We start from the raw sequence: 15,115 nt of genomic DNA on the forward strand, positions 1-15,115 counted from the left end.
CGGGCCAAGACCATCCCCCCACTGGCCTGGTGACCCATAGGCAGAGAGATATCACAGCCACAGATGTCCTCCCTGAGAAGCAAGGGGTCCAAACCTGCATCTGACACCCCAGCCTCGGGTCCTGAATTGGGAAGACAAACCCCCAGATCACCTGGCTTTGAAAACCAGGAGGGGTCACAAGCAGGAGAGCTGGAGGACTGTAGAAAACCAAGACTCACCTCTTAAAGGGTGCGTGCAAAAAACTCACTTGCTTGCCCTAGGAAACTTCCAGAACACTCTGAGAATAGCACCAGAAAGTTGACAGAGGTACAATAATGAAATTTTTTAAAAGATCTTTTTTTTAAAAAAGGCTAACTTGCATTGATCATCCAACTGTGACACACCAGGCTCTGGTTTATGTGTGCTATGCCATTTTATCTGCAAACAACATTGTAAAGGGGTTTATGGTTATCCTTATTTTACTGATGAAGAAACTGAGGTTCAGAGAGGTGAGGCATTTGTCCAAGGTCACACAAGTAGGAAGTGGTGACACAGGAGCTAGAATCTGGGGCACACTGCTCTAATGGCCATCCTTTCTGTGACATTTTCCATATCACTTGTGGACTTCTTCAGCCTGGAAGGTCCTCTTTGGGCACAGGGGAGTCATGGACAATTGTCCCCTGGTGTATTAGTTCCTTGTGGCTGCTATAACAAATTTCCACAAACTTGGTCGCTTTAAACAATAGAAATTTATCCTCTTACACTTCTGGATGCCAGAGCCCAAAATCAGTTTTACTGGACCATCATCAAGGTGTCATCAGGGCCATGGTCCTTCCAGAGGCTCTGGGGAGAATCTGTTTCTTACCCGTCCTTGCTTCTGTTGGCTGCCAGCATTCCTTGGCTTGTGGCCTCATCACCCTGATCTCTGCCTTCTCCACTTCTGTCTGTGTCTAATTTCCCTCTTCATCTCTCACATAAGGAGACTTGAGGTTTCATTTAGCGACCACCTTAGTAATTCAGGATAAGATCCTTAGTCACATCTACAAAGACCCTTTTCCAAATAAGGTAACATTTATAGTTTTCAGAAATTAGAACCTGATGCCTCTGGGGGACAATTATTCAGCTTGCTACATCTGGTTCTGTGCCCTACTGTATGAGGGGGTGGTTCTCTGGTTCACAATCTATGTAAGCAGCCAGAATCCATAATGGGGACCTCCCCCCAACCCTTGTCCCCCAGCCTCCTTCTGGATCAACCAGAGCATAACTGGGCTGAGGACTGGGTGGGCATTTAAACCCAAAATGACATAATGTTTGTCTGAAGGTAATGCTGCCTCTAAATTATTTGCAAATGTTCCTCACATTCCCCCCCTCCACCTCTTTTTAGGATTCAGAGCCAATTTATAATAAGCAAGAGCAGTCTGACCCAGATTAAAAGATACAATTATTCTGTCTGCATGGTAAACCTAAAAAAGTACTACTTACAACAAGTTATTGTTTTTTTGACAAAGGGAGATGTCCTGGCAGAACAATAAAGCCCCCAGCATTGATAAGAGCCTTGTAATTTACTCAAAACTCTATGGTGCAGGCAGGGAGATAGAACGGCCCCTCAGAACCTGCGAGACCGCAGCACGTCCTGCTTTTGCAGGCATAGGAAGTGACCCCCCGGGGAGAGGAGGTGGACTCTATCACTGCACAGGACTGAAGGGACCACCAGGCAAGGGCTGGAGAAGGCCTTGACCTGTCTTTCCCTTAGAACTGCTAAAGGTTGCTTCCTTGCACACACGTGCCCAGGGTCGCTGCCAAAGATGGAGAGGCCGCTTTGAATTGTAGACAAAAGTCCCCCGGACTCAGGCGACCAGCTGTCCTGAACCGGCCGTGGGAGGAGGCAGGCTTGGAACATGAGTGCCAGCTAGTGAGTTTTTGCGTCATGTCTGTCTTACAGGCTTTGGGCTGGAAATTTGGAAATCTTGGCTATCATCTTGGGGATCCTGGCACACTTGAAGGGACTGGATATCAGCGTCCTCCTGGGCCCCGCCTTCCTTTCACAGACCCTAGTCTCAGCCTCAGCCACAGTGTGGAGCCAGGAAGCCACCCCCTTTGCAGCTGGGTATTGAGTGCTCACACTGGGACAGCTTCCCCGGGGATCACCCCACTCAAGTCTCATTCCACAGTGCAGGTGGGAACTCCTGTGATGCTCTTTTTATAGATGAGGAAACTGGCATGTTATGGGCTGAACTGTGTCCCCCTCAAATTCCTGTGTTGAAGTCCTACCCACCCCCAGGACCTCAGAATGTGACCTCATTTAGAAATAGGGTATTTATAGAGATAATCAAGTTAAAATGAAGTCATTATAGTGGGCCCGCATCCAATAAGAATGGTGTTCTCATAAAAATGGGAAATTTGGTGACAGCCATGCACACTGGCTGAATGAGCATCATGTGAAGAGGCAGGGAGGGATGGGCTGATGCTTCTAGAAGCCGAGGGGAGAGGCAAGGAGCAGGTTAGCCCTCAGAAGGAGCCTTGATCTTGGACTTCTAGCCTCTAAACTGTGAGGCAATACATTCCTGTTTTGTAAGCCACTCAGTCTGTGAAATTGGGTGATGGCCGCTCCAGCAAACTAATTCACGGAGCTTAGGGAGGTACCTTTCTGGAGCAGACATGGCTAACTGTCTGATCCACAATTTTCCCCTCTTTTATTTGTTGCTTCCACTCCGAGGAACCAAGAGGCAAAATACCTGTTTGCCAGCCTTTCTTGAGTTAGGAGTATCCACTGATGTTATTCTGACCAATGAGACCTCAGTCTTCTGGGCATTTCTGGGAAAGGTTTTTCTCTCTCGATAAAAGACATGGATCAGACTTATCCCACCCCTCTCTTCATTCACTTCATCTGCCCACAGGTGTGCTGCCCAGCCCTGCAGCGGCCAGCTTGCAAAACAAGGAAGGGACCCAAAGAGTCGCAGAGGTCCTGGGTCTTTCATGGTTGAGCCACAAGAGCTGGGACTTCTTGTTATGAAGGTAAAATGAACCCTGATTTCTTCAGTCATATTTTATGCTGCTTCCCGCCTAGCTCATTCCTAGCTGCTCCCACATCCTAGGTTATCCTGCTGATAAGTTTCAGGGCTCTGGTTAGATCCAGGTCGTGCTGGCTGCAGTGCCTGCTTGTGAAGCCTCGGACTGTGGATAAGGTTGGGCCATGCATCCTAGAGCTGAATGGCTCCGTCTCTGTCTTCCTGAGGGGACCCAGGGAAGGCAGGGGTGGGGGTGTGCAGCAGCTGCCCAGCGCTATAAACAGAAGAGGAGACAGAAACCACAAGCACACAGTGCATGGGAGCAGAGCAGAGTTGAGAGAGCTACAAGATGCCTTACAGAGCCCCATTCATTCTCATCCAACTTGGCTCTCAGGCCCAGGAGAGAGCTGCATTGCCTTTTAACTCCTTAGGGGTGGGAGGAGGGGACAGCCAGCTGCTTGGAGAGGGCTGGAGACTTCTGGAAGGAGGGCCACATTCCAGGGCAAGGTATCATGGGGAATGTCCATGCAGTGGGGCTGGACAAGATCTGGGCTATACCTTTTTCTTGATTTTGCTTCCTCAAATCCCAGAACTGCTCTGCTTCCTCTCTCTCTTCCTGTTGCCAAGTACAAAGTCTTCTGTACAGTAAGGACTCAGTACATAGTTGCCCAAACACATAAACCTGGAGAGCCTGCCAATTACCGTGTCCTCTCTTCTTTCTGTAACAGTTGTGGGTGGAAGGACAGGACCAAGTTGTGGCTGGCTCATTCAGCTGGGTCTTACCCAGAGACCACAGTGATTGGTTCAAGGGAAGACATGTGATTCCCACTGGGCCAATAGGATGTCTTCCCTAGGATTTTAGAAATTAGAGCATGAAAGGAAGTATTTCCCTTCTCTCATCATGAGGTTCTAAAAAGATGAGACCCTGGCCACTGGAGTCCTTGATGCCTGGAGTATGAAGAAAGGGTCTGGACAGTCTGATGTGCTCCAGTCCAACCTGCCCGCAAGCCATTCCTCAAAAATGAATTAGACTAGAATCATAACATGATCATAATAGTAGTTATCACTTACCGAGCACTTAGGGTCAGAATGTGCTTAAGATGCTCTCATTCTCAACCTGAAGGTGGACTAGCTCTTCACTGACCTCCCAGGGCACCATGCTTGCCCTTGACGAAGGTAATCACCACACTCTACATTGAACCTTTGGAACACAATCATTTGCTGAGTACTTTCCTGGATGGCAGACACCGCATTTGGCACTGAAGAGGGAGAGGGACGTCAAAAACCACAATGTGGTTTTAGATTAGAGTGTAAGTGTGTGTATCACTGAATGAGGCATGTCTTTGCTGAAACACCCTGAGGCAAACAACCTGACGTTTTTAGGGGGTTATAACCGTGTTTGTTTCTTGCTCACATTTCACATCCACGGTGAGGGGAGTCTGGGACTCTGCTCCACGTGGCCTTCATTCCAGGACTCTGGCTAATGAGGCACTAACTGTGACAGAAGAAAAAGCAAGCATGACACACTGACTCTTGAATCCTGAATTACCTGGAAGTAACCCATCACCCGTGCCTACATTTAATTGGCTAAAACAAGTCACGTGGCCATGCCTGAGCTCAGCAGAAGAGGAAAGGGCAGTCCTTCCAAGGGAGGGGTACCAAATCCTCCTGAGCAGTGCATTGTCATCATGCCCTGCACGATGGCCAGTCTGGTGCTTTGCTCATACAAGTGCTCAAGGATCTCTTGCACTGTTTCCTTCCTACCATTTATCACAATTGCAATAAATACTCAGGCACTGTCTGTTTAATGTCTGTTTCACCCACTGGACTGGAAATGGCCTTGGGGAGAGCCTGTGTCTGCTTAATTGCTGTAACTCAGCACTTAGTCAAGTACCTGATGCATACACTACAGTGAATGCTTAGTCATGAATATGCGAATGAATAAGGAAAGAAACTATGATGGAATTTACACCTGCCTCATTTACGTGCTATTCTGGCTCTCGGTGTACACCAGGCCCTGTGTTAGGGTCGGAGATGGCGAGGTGGACTGCACCCCGCTGCCCTGCCATCCTCCTGCAGCTGGTGGCTGGAGCAGAATCTCGTCCAGCCTGTCCCCCATCTGAAAGTCAGGAAGTTGGTTTGCGTCAAATACATTTAACCTCAGAATGTTTGAATCAAATGATAACTTATTGAAGCACCCATATAATACGCTGAACCAAATGAAATTGTCAATGAACTGCTTCTGACCATCAAAAATGGCCATTTCATTTGGTTCAACCTAATATGAAACAGATAAGACTAGCTATTTGAAGCTGGGACCCACCTCTTCAGTGTTTCCCATCCCTACAGCACCCACCACCAATGAACATTCACAGAGTCCTAGTGTGAAAGTCTCTGGATGAAATTATGCCTAAGTCCTAAAATCTTAAGGCTAATTCCAAGCTCTAATGTAAGACTCTCAGGTACTGAAATGCATGGACTAGACCCATCTGAATGCAAGTCCCCCTCCCCCAAAGCCAGCTCTGGCACCTGATGCACCTGGGAATCTCAAAGCGGGTCCCAAGCCCTGGGATCTGCACATGCTGCCTGAACGCAGTGTCTTCTCCATCGCCTGAGAACCATGGCATTGATTCTTTGGCTAACCGGATGAGAAATTGCAGCCTGTTTCTTTGCATGACTCTTCCATGCATCTCTGTCAATGCCGGTTTACCTTCTGGGATTGAACTAATTTGTTTCCCCTTTGCTCCTGGCTGCAAACTTCAGGCAGCTCAGCTTTGCTGTCCTGTGTTTGCAACTTGGTCACACTGCCTACCCCACCCCCCACCACCCTTGCCATCCCCGTCCCCAGCTAACCACATCTGAGAGCAAGGTGGATTAGCAGGCTCCATGTGATGTGATTCTGGCACTTGTAGCCTGGACACGCCTGCTACTGTTGAGAGGTGGAGGTAGGGAAAGTGAAGGCTCCAAGGATGCATGAAGGAAGAGGGGGGAGATTGTGCCTTCAGCGCACAGCTTGAGTGCTGTGCGGCTCTGAATACCTCGACTCTTGGCAGCAAGAAAGAAAGAATAATCATGGTGATGATGCTGAGTGCCTTTAATATTTACTGAGATTAATTCCGCAGCACCGTGCTACTCCCATTCATGCATTTCAGGCTATCCTCGTTATACCACCCTAGGACCATATGAGATATTATTATTATGCCCATTTTGCAGATAGAGAAACCAGCACCCAAGATGTGGGTACCCAAGGTCACCTGTTAGGACTTAAGCTTCAAAATCTGTGTCTAATTCAAGAATTTATGTCCTTAACAACCACTCCGTATGGCCTCCCCAAATCTTGATGCTTCTACGTGGTTGCTGAAAATTAAACATCTTCCCAAGTGTAATCAGTACCATAGCATGAAAATGGTGGTGATGAGGTGTGGATTTCTGGAAACCTGATCTGGGAGACACCTTTGGGGGATATCAGAGTTGGCATCTGAGGCATTTGCAATCTTCCAGGTGTACCCACATGGCATGGCATCTTTTAATTTTTAAGTGACAAACTAAGAAGATATTTCCTTAGGGCATCCCCAAGGGCCTGGATATTGGCTGACAAGAGAGACCCTTTTCTAATTGACACTCTTCTTCTCAATAGGGTAAGTCATTTCAGCTGTAAGAATATTTATTTTCACACCCTCTACCCCACCATGGGACTCTACAAATGATTTTCACTTTGAGTATGGAAACGTGGAACCTCTAGCCGTTTTTATTTTTGCAGAATTGGCCTGCAAAACATCTGGCCAATATTTTCTAAAGCTGAACATATGCATATTCTGTGACCCAACAATTCCACTCCTGGGTAAATGCCGGATAGAAATGAGCACATATGTTCCCCAAAGATGAACGTTCAGAGCAGTGCTTACAGCCCCAAACCAGACAGAATCAAAAGCCAAGGGCTGATAAGTGAAATTATGGTCTAGCTACCCAGGGACTAGTACTCAGCAATGAGGGGGAAGCCACTTGAGCTGTACCCAGGGACGCGGAAGAATCTCACGCTCAAGTTCACTGCACAGAAGTCAGACACAGAAAAGTGCATCCTATGGGATCTGACACTTACAAAGGACACAAACAGGTGAAACGAACATCAGGTGTTAGAAGTCAGCATTGTTTCCCTGTGGGATGGTGGGAGGGTAGCGGCTGGGAGGGGGTGCAACTGGGCTTCTGGGGTGCTGGGCAATCACAATACATTTACACCCCTTTTTGGATATGTTATACTTTAATAAAAAGCTCGCCTGAACAAAGGCTGTTGCCTGCAGCTGTACTTGAACCATATCTTTCTGGACCAGAGATACAGCGGGGTAGGACCTGTACAAGCTTCATTATGTCCACCCATAGCTCCTATTTCAGTATCAACTCCCTCATCGTCTAGCTCAGTGTTGTCAAATTGAGGGGTGTCACCAATTCATAAGCAGACAGTGGGTTGTAAAATTTATTTAGTGAGTCTTTAAAAAATTTTTTTAAATTTTTTTTGTGGGGAGGTCATTAGATCTACCATCTTATTATTATTAGTTGTTGTTTTTTTTTAATGGAGATATTGGGGGTTGAACCCACAACTTCATGTATGCTAAGTATGCGCTCTACCATTTGAGCTATACCCTACCCCCAATTTAGTGAGTCTTGATCAGCATTTTCAAAGACAAAAGATAGTATTGTATGACCTAATATAACAGCAATATCAGACTGCAAAATAGGTAGTGAGGATAAGGATTATGCAATGACCGGAAACTGTTTATTTTTTAAGTTATATACATATGTGTGTGCTGGATTGACAGATACAGTATTTTTTTCCCTCCCTCCCTCCCTCCCTTCCTTCCTTCCTTCCTTCCTTCCTTCCTTCCTTCCTTCCTTCCTTCCTTCCTTCCTTTCTCCCATTCTTTCTTCCTTCCTTCCTTTCTCTCTTTCTCTCTTTCTTTCTTTCTTTCTTTCTCTATGAGTTTAGGTTAAAAACTTGAAAGAGTGCAAATTTCTCCCAGGCGCAAGGGTTTGCACTTGGGTGACATACGACGTGGGATTTCCCTCTCTAGAGCCCAGGGGTCAGAGGGTGGGAGGCCAGGGGCCCTCTCATCTGGTTTTTCTCTTACCTGCCTGGAGATCCCAGGTGAGCCAGGTGTTCATCTCCGAGGGGATTAGAGAGTGGTGACCCGTGCCCTGAGCCACGCTGGGAAAGTGATTTGCTCCTCTCTGTGATATTCTGGGTCTTGATAACACCCAGAGCCTGCTCTGAGGTCCCAGATTTGTCCTCAAGTTCTGAGACCCTTGGAGGGCCTTGGCAGTGGGAGTCCTGGTATGAACCCAGAGAGCATCCCCTGGGACTCGCCCTCGGGTCCTCTACTTCCTTGGCTGTGGAAGCTGTTGAACTCAAAGGGCACTTAGCTGTCCCCGCATGGCCAACCTGCTGCCTAAGCCAGGAGTGCCTTTCCTCCACAGGAGGTAAGGCCACGCAGCTGACCCTGGATGGTGTAGCTCTGCCTTGCCTGGTCCTGCTTGGACCTGGGGCTCGCGGCAGGCACCATCACTGTGTTACACACACAGGGAGCAGATGCTCCTGACGTCCATGCTCATGGCCCACCTGAGTTCCCCGCAGCAGGCACGCTCTCCTCAGCCGTCTGAGCCTTTTTTGAGAATGATCTGTGGTAGCACAGAGCTTGCTCTGCCCTGGAAGCAGGAGGACCCAGAAGTACGAGGGAGTTTCCAACTTGGGAACAACTCCCAACCAATGGGGGATGCTTGTCAGTGGATCAATGTCCCAGCCTCCTGTTCTCCAGGGGGACAGCCCTGAGGTGGGCTCTGCACAGCCTCTCAGAAGGTGCCCCATAGGGGTAACTTTGCTCATTCATGCACCTTTAATCATCTTTCTTCTCTTCCTTGCCTTCTCTCCTCTCCTCTTCTGTGCTTCCCAGGACCACGTCTCAGGTCTATCTCCTCCACCAAGTCCTTTTCTCAGAGGCTGCTCATGAGGGGCACTCAACTATGAAACTATCCAATTTACTTCTTTCCTATGTCAGTGATTCACCGTTTGGCCCCATCTGGTGACTCCATGAGCCCAGAGATCCTTGTTGTTCACCAATGCATCCCAAGTGCCTAGAACAGTGCAGGACAATTGATGCTGAATAAAGATTTTTTTGGATATTGAAGAAAATATGCAGACATAGCCAAGGGTTCAAGATCTAGGAAGCAACAAATTGCTCAGAAGCTCTTTTACTCAGACCAAAGGGAACAGATGTCACACCTACGGAGGCCCAAGATCGATGTGCTTGGAGGCACTGCCCCAATCTCATCATAGTTCTTAGGATGGGTACTGGAGGCCCATCACGGAGAGGGTAATTGTGCTCAGTTCTCCACCATCCACCATGTTGAAGCTCTGTAGGCCCAGAACTTGTCTGTCTTCTCTCTGCTGTGGCCCCAGGGCTTAGCACTGAGTCAGGCACATAGTAGGAGCTCAGGAAATATTTGCTGAATAAATAAATAATACACAAGCGAATTTTAGCATCTTTCCCTAAATTGCACAGCATAACAGCACTGCTGGGAAGTGTTGACATTTGACATTCAGTTTAATTTGACTTCAAAGCCCGAGTTCTTTGGCCACACTGAGCCACTGAGCCACTGATCCAAGGGGGAGACGCACTTCCCTTCTGCCGGTTGTCTTTGTCCCCATTGATGGTAGGGGTCTCCTCCAGGCTGTCAGCTGGAAATGTCTATCATATAAAACACAAAAAACCTCTAACTAGGTTTTATAAAGAAAGCATCTTCGTGCAGGGTAGTCCCAGCCAGAAGCCGGCCACAGGGTTAACCCCCTGACCCAGGCTTTCTTGCCCTTGGTCTTTAAACTTCCTCATTGGAATCAGTCAAATAATCATAAATGTCAACAAACCCTCAACCCAGAAGACCAGACAAAGAAAATGGGGCCTGGCCAGGCAGCCTACAGTCTGGGTTTGCACTCTGATTTACGTCTACAGACTAAACAAATGGGGAATCTCAATGCAAGACATCTTGGAACATCTCTCCAGTCTCCCATGCTAACTGGTCTCCCTTCACAACTCTCTCAATTATTCAAATAGTTGGGCAATCAAAAATATGGCCACCCATAGCTTGGCTCTTCCACAGTTAAGTAAATGCCCCAGATGCAATTGGGGTATCACCTGAGAATGCTCACAACCCTCCTTAGACAACCCTGTAAATTAACTCTTATTGTCTGTGAGCTCCTTGAGGACAGGCACCGTGAATAATTCATCTCTGAGCCTCCAGACCTTTGCACAGGCAGTACTTTGATACAAGGGAAAAGGGAATTGATTAAAAATTGGAAAGCCGTGCAAGGAGAAAAAAAATCCATGAATATTCATAGGCATGAGATGTCAGGTAGGGGGAGGATGGGAATTATTTTTGAAAGTTTATCTACTCAAAGGAAAAGTCAAAACTACAAAAGCTGGTTCCATGGAACCTACCATGAACTGAAGTCAAATGGGAGACTCACTGGTTTGTGCTCCTGAATCTGGGTCAAGGGCATGGAGCTTAGATAACTGGGCCAGAGTGTGACCTGGAGATCGGGGGAGAAACTCTTCTACTGTAAAAATTGAGAACCATCCTTATAGAAAACTGAAATTAAAAAGAATTAGAAGAGCAATGCTTTGCCAAATCTTAGAGAGTCCCTCTTTTAGATTTTAGGAAGAAATTAAACAGAACAGAAAGCGAAAGCTTCATTTGTTGTTTGCCATCCTTTAGAAAAGCCCCGGAATCTAAGGTTCAAAAACTCAACTGTCTGCAGGATGCAGGAAACTGACATGAAAGAACAAAGCAAGGTCTGGTGGGGACTGGAAGGAACTGGGGACAACAGATCCATCTAAAAAGGTGTGGAACCCAGAATTTCTAATTTTTAAAAAATCGGAAGCAAAGCTACCTCTCACTCCGCTTCTCCACGGGGAAGTAAACGAACATGAGCAGCGGGAAGTACCCGGACCTGGGCGGGCGAGATGTGGAATCTGAGAAGACGCTCCTTGTTCCCTGGAAGGTGCTCCTGGTGGCCTCGAAGCTGCTTTGGTTCCTAGTCAGCAGCCGGCATCCCGCGGCCTGTCATATCCTGGGCTTTGAACAGCGGCCTGTGATGGGTAAGGGAGCCCCTCACTTCTCTTATCCACAGACGGATGTCAGAGCAGGGTACCCATGCAGCCGGAGTGTTTCATTTTCCTCACACTTCTGCAACCCCCGCCCCGTGCCTTTAATCAAGGCCTCGGAGGTAATTGCTCTGTGGACAAACAGCTTGCGGCCAAGTGTGCAACTAACAATTAGTTTAGAGACTGCGATCTATAAATTTTGAGGAGAAGGAAAGAGGATTTGGTGCACTTGGGCCATCGTTTCTAATGAAGAAAAATAACACACCGGAAGGGATCCTCAGTGTTATCCAAGCAACTTAATATCATCTGGTGGTGATTTGTAGGCCTGGCTAATGCCTTGTGATCTTGGGGAAAGAAAGAAAACGGGGTGGGGAGCGAATTGTTGTTGTTTGTGTTTCTTAAAAAAAAAAAAAAAAGCCAAAACAACAACCCTCCCTCGTGTTTACGAGGTTTACGACACGCGGACCGCCATCTGTATAAACCCCACCAACGTTCCATCCCTGTCCCCCAGCTCTGCACACTAGGCCAGCCGGAGTGGGACACCGTAGGAATGTCGTCTTATTTATTGTTTATAAAAATAAACCGGCTGGCCAGAGATGTATGTGAGGAATTTATATCAAGCAGCTGCATAAGCAAGTGTCCGAAGGGCGAGGGAGCTGAGGAAGTCGGGCGGGGGAGGCGGGGTGACCCCATCCCGGCACCAGCCCTCTCCCATACGCCAGGAGAGGACCACTTTGGGAGATGAAAGGGAAGGCGGGAGGGAGGGAGCCAGATTCAATATCCAACCAGGTCAAACCCCTTTTCTCTTTGGTTACAAGCAGCAACCAAATGCGATGTTACAGCGCTTGGAATGCTGGCCGAGATGGAGCACCTCTCCCCTCCCGGAGGAAGGGCTGGGATGAGCCCAGGGGGGCGTCTATGTGTTCTTTGGGGGAGCAAAGAGCAAAACAAGAAATAGACCCGATCAAAGGCTCCCTGATGAATTACTGTTTTAAAAGCGGAGTGTCGCCTGTCTTTTGATTAAGAAGCAGAATCAAGTGGGCGACATCCCCTGTCCCCTCTGATGGAGACATGAAAGCCAGTAGGAAGGACACAGTTGGGTTCCATGAGCCCGCCCCAGCCGCAGGCCATGATAAAGCTGGCCTGAGTTTTGTCGCCTGCATGTCAGGTGGGCTGTCTCAGGGCTGGTCAGGCAGGCAGGGGACCGACCTGCTGTCTTTAGATTTGTCTCTGCACCTGAATGACAAGGACAAGACTGAGATGCAGAAATTTCCAGAATGTCACAGTTGCAGTGGTCTTGAAAGATGGAGTAGGAAAATGGAGGCCGGGGCAGAAAGCGACTCATCCGTCCTGTAAAGTGGTCGGGGCGTGGGGAGGGTGCAGCTGGGATTAGGTCCTGGTCTCCTGGCTCCAGGCAGCCATCCTTCTCCATCACTCTTTCATCCAGTCCTCTGCCCCTCTGTCCATTTATTCATACCCTGGTACTTCTCTGACCCGTAGAGTTCAATCTCTAGACAGAAGCAAGGGTGATCCTTTAAAGATGTTAGTTCAGTCTCCTATTTAAAACCATTCTGTGGCTTCCAATAACACTGGATTAAAACCCAGAGTTCTTACACTACATGATCTGGCCCCTGCCAGTGTCCCCAGACATCTGAACTTGAGCTGGCACCCATTAGGTCTAGACACAGTGGCCTCCTCTCTGCTCCTTGACCACAGCAAACTCCCACCTCAGGGCCTTTTCACTTGCTCTTCCCGCCATTTGGAATCTTACCATTGCTGCGTTCTGCTTATGAGTCAATCTTTGCTTAAACATTGCTTCCTCAGAGGGGGGCTCCCCTGACTACCCACCTCCTGCCACAAGTCACTCTCAAGTTCATTAACCAGCTTTATTGTTTTTTCTTTAGAGGACTGGTCATAATCTGAAATAAAATAATAAATTTACCTACTTATTTATGGTCTTTTGAGGAGCCTACCTTACGAGAGCCAGGGCTTTCTTATCTTGTTCTCTTCTGTATTGTCGGTGCCTAGAATTGTGCCTGGCATGGAGTAGGCACTCCTTCATTTACTTATTCAACTCTGCTTGCAGCACTCACCTGTAACTGATGGTCTCACAGAACCTAAGTTCTAGTGAAGAAAGTAAAACAATAAATCAATGGGCAAATAAATGCGAGGAGACATCCCTCAGGATTGTGGTGAGTACTAAATTTGAGAAAATTAAGATAGTTTATTAGCAAAAAGTTCAGAGCTTGGGGCCTGTGCCCAGTATCTGCGTCATCCACGTTGAAGCATTGTGGAAACTCTGTCCTTGAGATTCTTAGGCAAACCTGCCTTGATGAATTTATAGTCAAATACAGGAGACTGACACATTTCAAGGTAATTACTCGAGATGGGGCTAATATCTCTTCAGAGAGGTTAACGGAGGCCAGGAGGGTGGTTGATAAGATCACAGAGCAGCTGAGTTCGTTCAGAAGAGCAGTCATGCCCGGCGAGGGGTTAGATAGGTGACCCCTTCGATCTTCCTGCCAGCTCAGCCCTGATCTCCCTGTTCCACGAGGAAGCACCCATTTAGCCAGACTTATTTAAATGGTGTTGACCATCAAGGAACAAAATAAGACGTTCAGTTACTCCAGCAATGCTGACTCACCTGCTCATTCTATGCCATTTACAAATGGTTTTCACATCGTCTTCAGAGCAGGGCTTCTCAACCTGTGGGGATAGAAATCTTGGAATTGTATGCACTGTATTTTGTGTATATCCAGCACTTATTTTACCCCTGGGGAGAAGGCCACAGCTTTCAAGACCCACAGTGGCCTGGGCATTCTGTGTCTCAATGTAAGTTAGGTTGTCAACACTTGAGGTATTTCAAAGTTGTGAATCAATCTCCTAATTTTGCTAAAAATAAAGAGATTTCCCCCTAATTTGGGGTGACATTGCTAAACATTCCAAATTCAGATAGTATGATAGCATTTGCTTATTCAATAAATATTTATTGAAACCCTACTAGGGCCAAGAAATGTTTTAGATGCTTTAAAGACAGCAGAGCCAAGAGACAAAGAAAGTTCCTGCTTTGAGAAGGTTACCTTCTAAGCGGACAAGAAGAATAGATAATAAGCAAGTAAAGAGGTATACAAGAGAACTCCAGTTGGCAGTAAGCGCTTTGGAAAAAATAAAGCTGAGTGATATAAAAAAAGAAGAGGATATGGCTTTATATTAGATGGACAGGGAAGGTCTCTGTGCTGAGGAGGTGTTTGAGCTGAGACTTGAATGACAAGATAGAGCAAAGATCTAAGGGAGATGATTTCAGGCATTTCAAAGGGAACTGCTAGTGCAAACGTCCTGGGGCAGAAATCAGTGTGGCAAGCTATAAGATGGCAGAGAGACAGTATGGCTCCAGAGTAATGAGCGAGGTGAGAAGTGATATGGTGTGAATTAAGGCACAGGTGGATATGAGGTCTTGCAGGACCTTGTAAAACTTGATTAGGATTTTGGATTTTATTTTAGTGTTATGGGAAACCAGCGGAAGTTCTGACTAAGACCGGATAGTTTCCTATGGCATGAGATGCTTCTGACAATAATTTCTACATGTTCATGTGTTTGGACAGAGGATAGCAATGCACTCTTTTTCCTCTGGGAAAAAAGGTTGGGCTTTGACTTTCCAAATTGAGTTTAAAACCCACTAATAATTCTTGCAGTTGAAAAACACTGCACCAAAGTGTACTGAGAAGTCACAAGGCCACACACAGTCCCCTAAGACAATGTTCTCCATTACAATGCAAAACATTTTAGCTCCTTGTTGGTTTAAACCCCTCCATTATAGATGGAGGAAGTCGGTATAACGGCATAGGCAAACAATCCCTTACTGTATTTTTCTCAAAATAAAAATTTAATCTTCCCTCAAATTTTAAATGGACCTTTATTGCTAGAAAAAAGAAACAAACAAGACTGTGCTCATGGTTCTGTGATAACATTTATAAAAGT

This window comes from Camelus ferus, chromosome 9 (assembly GCF_009834535.1).
Source record: "Camelus ferus isolate YT-003-E chromosome 9, BCGSAC_Cfer_1.0, whole genome shotgun sequence".
NCBI lineage: Eukaryota > Metazoa > Chordata > Mammalia > Artiodactyla > Camelidae > Camelus > Camelus ferus.